Genomic DNA, 6,403 nt, shown 5'->3' with positions numbered 1-6,403 from the left:
ACACACACACACACACACACACACACACACACACACACACCCTACTGAGTCCATGTAGTATTGCTTGCTGTATATGTCCCTAGGGCTCACCACTTAGGTTTAAATTACCCATCCTTAGAGTAGACAGTCCCTTTCTCAGCAGCCATTACTTGCCATCAGCTCTTCATCTAAGGGTGGGTCACTTTCCCAAAGCAGCATAATTCTCAACTGCACTCTAAGAATACCTATCCTTATCTCATCTCTCATGAAAAAAAGAAACTTTTTTTTTTTTGCAGAAACCACTATATAAAACCATTTTTAACTTAAAAATAATTTGTTTGTATGTGAGGACTCGTAACACAGAATAGGGGTTGATGGAATGGAAAATATTTAGACTGTAGAGTCAAGCTGAAGATTCCAAACGGACTAGAGGAAGATGATGATTGGACTTTGTTCACCAGGAGCTTTCCCTAACCCAGTGGAGCTCAGGTCAGTTCTGAGCATCTCTGCTCTAACAAGGCACGCTCTGAGGCTGTTTATCAAGGAGCCTGTGTAGATCATAAACCATGCAACTTACTAGGAATATTTCTGTGCTCTGGTAAACAGAGCTGGCTAAACGACAGCCATCATGCAGATGTGAATAAACTGGTTTCCAGGAAAGACAGGGACACTCTGCAAAACTGAGCCGACGTAAGATGCAAGGTAGAAAATGATTAGATTATATGGTGAAGTCATGATGGAAGTATCACTAAAACCAGTACTTCCTAGTCTAGGTACTTTTTCTTAGTCAATTAAACTCAAGTAGAATTTTGCAAATGTCACTCAATTATATGAGAATTAAACCTGAAAGTGTATTGATTTCTTTACCCAGGTGAAATTATGCATACTTCACCAACAGTAGTGAAAATGCTAATATCTGTGAATGATGAATGAAGAAAGGTAGGTAGGAAGGAAGATTTGACCTAATAAAACTATCCAGCATATAATGATCTTAATTACAGTCAGTCACAATTATCTCTGTTTTACCCATATTTATTCATCCGAACCTCATTTGCATTGAGTTAAGCTCTATTATAAGAGATGTTTACTGATGACTAAGCTGAAGCAGTTTGAACAACTTGGCCAACTCAAACAACTAGTAAATGGGATGCTGAAATCCCATATTACGAATGTGATATGTAACAGTTTCCTTCAAAGCTAAAAGTCTTCCATCTTGGAGGAAAACTTTCTTAGTCATAGAATGAGAGTGAAACACCAGGATATTTTAGGACAGGATGCTTACAAGGAGGTGAGACAAGAAAAGGTGTTCTAGGGCTGTGATCTTCACTCTTCCTAATGCTGGCCCTTTAATACAGTCCCTCATGTGGTGGGGAACCCCCAATCACAAAATTATTTTTGTTGCTATCTCACAACTGTAATTTTGCTATTGTTATGAATCTTAGTTTAACTATCTGATATACAGACAGTCTTAAGTGATCCCTTTGAAATTGTCATTTGACCACCAAAGGAGTTGCAACTCACACGTTGTGAACCACTGTTCTAGGGGATGGTGAGACACTCCATTGTTCAGGAAGCCCCCATTAAGAGAAAGTAAACAACTCAAAACAGTTTTGGGAATCTCTGAAACTGATCAAATTTACTAACCTGCTCCCTTCCTCCCTAAGAGTGTACGAGTGAAGACTGAGTATCACTCTAAGACCAGACAAGCTATAACTTAGACACAAGCCCGGCCTCCTGGAAGAAGTAAACACCAGCCAAGAAGCCTGAAAGCAGTAGACCAGCCAAGCTGCCCGGAAGAAGAAGAAAAAGACCAGTTGAGCTGCCTAAAAGAGACTCAGGCCAACTGCTTCATCTGGAAAGGGCACTCTACAACCTTCTGAGGCTCTGTAGTGTGCTCCACGTCCCCTTTTGGGTGAGCTGTCACTGAGGCTGGGTGGGCTTTTCATGATACAGCTGTCCTTGAGTCATTTTTGCTTGTGTAGTAATCTCTCACCTATATTTTCTGTAAGTAATACGAATAAAACTCATCGCCTCACCAAGCTGCAGTTTGGTGGTATACGCACTTTGATCCATCATTGGCACCCTATGTGGGTGAGTAGACATTTGTTTATGTCTCTCTAGGAGAAGTCTCTCTTACAACCAAGTGCCAGGAAACATCTGCTGTCAGCTGGCTTGCCCAAGCTCCATCGATGCCTCTTTAAGTGATTGTCAGGTCTCTGGATTCCTAGTCAACACCTTACCCACAAAATAATGCTATCTTTTTTTTTAATCTTCAAAAACAGGCATAAGTTGCAAAGGAGAAAGTAGTAACTACTGGTAGATATGAAAAGAAAATTAAGAAACTCGTCTTTGATCTCAATTTTTGAGGATTGGTAAGTTTTCAAATAGCAAGGGTTAGAATGTAGGGTAGCCTAAACAATGGGCCATATAGGATAAAGATTAAAATAAAAAATTGGGAGAATGTGTGAAGACAGGAAAGGGTAAGGGAAAATGAGGCAAAAGGAAGCCTTTGAGGGTTGAGAATCAGCAGTGGTCTTTCCTACCATTAGACCTGGCATGCTACAATACCAAGTGGCTAGGCACCAGAGCTTACTGGTAGAATAGTGGCATTGCTGTTACTTAGGTAACCAACTGATTTGTGATCGGCTCTGAAGCTTACTCCATACAAGGAAGTCAAGGCCTAGGAATGGGAAGATGCTAAAGTGAGCCTACTACTTCTGTTTTCTAAATTAACATGTCAAACTGCCTCATAAATATTTGTGTTTGTACAACACAGACTAGTGATGTTCTCAGCCTTGACTGAAGTAGCTTCTCTTTGCAGCAAATGGCTGTTAATTCAGATATTGTGGCTGGTTAACAGATTGAAAACAAGTGCTATTTGAATGCTCAGCCTTAAATGGGGACACCCATAAAACTCCTTTCAAGCCTCAGAGAACATTATGGAAGACAGGATCATAATAACGCAAGGGGAGACAGTGGAGAGAACGGCCGTGAAATGCTGTTTTTGTGGAATGCTGTGGTTGCCTGAATAGGACCATTTCCAGACTGAGCTGAGAAACATTTAGTCATGGATGGGGGAGGGGATAATAAGGTCCTGTCAACCAATGGGAGTCAAGGGCTGTGAGGAAGGGTAAGTCATTGTCTTCTACTGGTGAGTTATGTGTGCTTCAGCAAAATAGCTTCACATCCATGCCCACATGGTGGGCCTGGTTAATCACAAAAGAAAAAGGAAGAGAATGGTAACTTGGTGGTTGGGGGAGGGCCTGTGGGGGACAAGGATGACAAGCAATGGGGAGGCACAAGCATGACCACACTGCATTATGTACACATATGAAATTAAAAATAAATTCATTTTAAAAGATAACATATTCCTGTATGACTTTTGAAAAAGAATTCTTATCTTAGCCAAGTAGACACGACTCTGTGAATTTGGCCTTAAAGAAATAAGAATCTAAAACCTACTTAGAGGCTTACAGATGCATTCTGAGGTTTAATAATGATGATGATTTTCCCATTCATGATAATTATATTTTCCATTTTGCAAAGTACCTGGCATGATAACGCATCACTATGCTTTTAGCTTTAAAGAAAGTGAAAATAAATTTAGGTAAGATACTGCTAAATGATTAACAAGCTTATCTATAGAGGTAAGGTTAGCTCAATGGAAATGAGACAGACAGGGAATAAAACCACAAACACTGAAACTTTATCCTGCCTCGAGTGTCTTAGGAGTCCAAATAAAAAGTGAAAACTGTTGTACCGGAGTGCTTTTCTATGTGCCTGTTATATAGGACTCAAATGTCCCACAGAAGAGTTCCTGGCCTTTGATGGATGGTTTTGGCTCTGTTTTAGATACAGTTTCCTGGCTTTTGTTTACAGATAATTAGCAAGAAATCTTATCCTATGAAATGTATCAAAACACTTATACATTTTATAATAATAGTAACAATGATGCATGAAGGAACCATTCTATTAACAAAATATGTAAAGTTTATAGCTATAAAGTAAATTTATGACAGTTTTAAGGAGCAAGAAAGCACTTTTATAGGAACATTTTTTTGTACGGAGGATTTTGTCCTGAAATAGAAGATCATTCCAAGATAGAAAGATGAAAGAGAACAAAACTGATGGCTGGGAGTGCCAAACTTACAGAGAGAAGACATGGATATAACTAAGCTAGTTGTAACATAAAAGTCATTAAAAATGTTAAGGTCACTGGGCAGTGGTGGCACATGCCTTTGATCTTAGCCCTTGGGAGGCAGAGGAATCGGATCTCAGGGTTCAAGGCCAGTGTGGTCTACATAGTGAGTTCCAGAACAGCCAGGGCTACACAGAGAAATCCTGTCTTGAAAAAACAAAAGACAAATCAGCAAACAAAAATGTTAAGGTCAAAATTAAATACCCAGAGCTGAAACTGAGGCTCACTTCTTCCTTCACTGTAAGATTTTCCTCTATGCTGGTCTGCTCTTAGGACTGTTTACCAAAATCTGGTGTGGAAAATAAGAAGTCTGCTTCATCCCTTTGCTAAGTGAGGCATTCAAGTCTGTCTCTCTCTAACCACTAAGCGTATGTTTTCTTGTTAGATAAAATATCCACTTGCTCAGTGACCTACACAGTAGGAAAACTTCTATTAAAATGCGTTTGTATCTGGGGCATTCCTGGTGAATGAACTCCACACTGACAGAAGACTTATCTTAATGGCACAATACAAATCTACTAATAAACTTTGGGTTATTAGACAACACTAATAACTTTTCAAAATTAGCCAAAATTTTGGCTTTATCAAAGATCCACCCCTTTTGGAAACACTGTCATCTTTTTTTAACATAATTTCTTGGAATGTTATAAAGTGTTTAGTGAAATCCATGTGAACAATATATATTCTAGGGAGACACAGACATTCGAGGCACTTTAAATATGATGGTGCAGTCCATCTCTGGAGATGGAGAAATCCGTGTGAGGAAGAGTAGCCTGCTGGGTACCTCTGGCCAGCTCCTGTGCTACATAACTTCAGGATATAACCTCCTGAATTTTTATTTCTCACAGCAAGCTTGTTCCAACTTCTGGGAACACATCCACACAGACTACAGAAGGACTGGGAAGTAACCGCCTTCAGCAGTCACTGAGCCATCTTGCCAGCTGAAATAATTTTATGTTTAATACTAAATAAGTACTAAATTATTAGTACTAAATAATTTAGTACTAAATAAATAAGTAATTTTTATGCTTAGTGCTATAGTAGTTCAGTGAGCTGGTTCAGTAGGTGGGCGTACTTGACATGCGAATCTGATCATTTGATTGAATCCCTAGAACACATGTGAAGGTGGAAGAAGGCAGACACCTCAAAATTGTCCTCTGATATGGACTTCAACCCCTCATAATAATAATCAATGAGGGCCTGGAGAGATGGCTCAGAGGTTAAGAGCACTGTCTGTGCTTCCAGAGGTTCTGAGTTCAATTCCCAGCAATCACATGGTGGCTTATAACCATCTATAAGGAAGTCTAGTGCCCTCTTCTGGCCTACAGACATATGCCCAGGCAGAACACTGTATAATAAATAAATAAATAAATCTTAAAAAAATAATGACTAAACATTTGAAAGTAAATAAATAACGTGTTTAAGATATTTAGTGCTTCACTTGGTATGTTCCTAACTAGGTATTATTTATGTAGTTTTATGACTTTAAATTTTTTTATATGTCTGTATTATGTAAATATCTATAGTCAATGCATGCACATGCCTGGGGAGTCCAGAGGAATCCATCTTCCATCAGCTGGAGAGGCAAGTGTTAGCGAGCTTCCTGACAGGAGTTCTGGGAAATGAACTTGAGTCTTACGCCCGAGAAGTACCTGCTCTTAATGGCTGAGCCATCTCTCCAGCTCCTCTAATCTTTTTTAACTTAAATTTTTTATTGCTTAAGAACTTAATACATGAATTTTAACATCATTTTCTCCTTTCTCTCCCACCCCCAATATCCCTCTCTCTCCTACCTCCGACTCCTCTCATGTTCCCCTTCCCCATCTTGTGTGTGTGTGTGTGTGTGTGTGTGTGTGTGTGTGACTCAATGAGTCCATCTAGCATTGCTAGTATGTATGTGTGCTCAGGGCTGACCTATGAGGGAGCTCACCCCTGGAGAAAACATATTCTCTTCTCGCCATAGTCATTGAGCTCTTCACTGGAGGTGGGAGCTTCTGGAATGTCTCCATTTACGTTGGCATGTTAATAGGGTTTGCCATTATGCAGGTCTTGTGTAGGACTGTACTGCATCTCTGTGGTAACCACCATCAGCTGAAAATGGGGCTTCTTTGAGGAGGAGGAGTGAGAGTTTCACTTATCTGAGGGATAAGGTTACATATTTGTAATACACTTAGGAACTGTATTAATATAGAAAAATAGCAGTGGTAGGTTCTCCTCTTGGGTCTG

Source organism: Grammomys surdaster, unplaced genomic scaffold, assembly GCF_004785775.1.
Source record: "Grammomys surdaster isolate TR1022 unplaced genomic scaffold, NIH_TR_1.0 258, whole genome shotgun sequence".
Taxonomy (NCBI): domain Eukaryota; kingdom Metazoa; phylum Chordata; class Mammalia; order Rodentia; family Muridae; genus Grammomys; species Grammomys surdaster.
Note: the sequence above shows the minus strand (reverse complement) of the source record.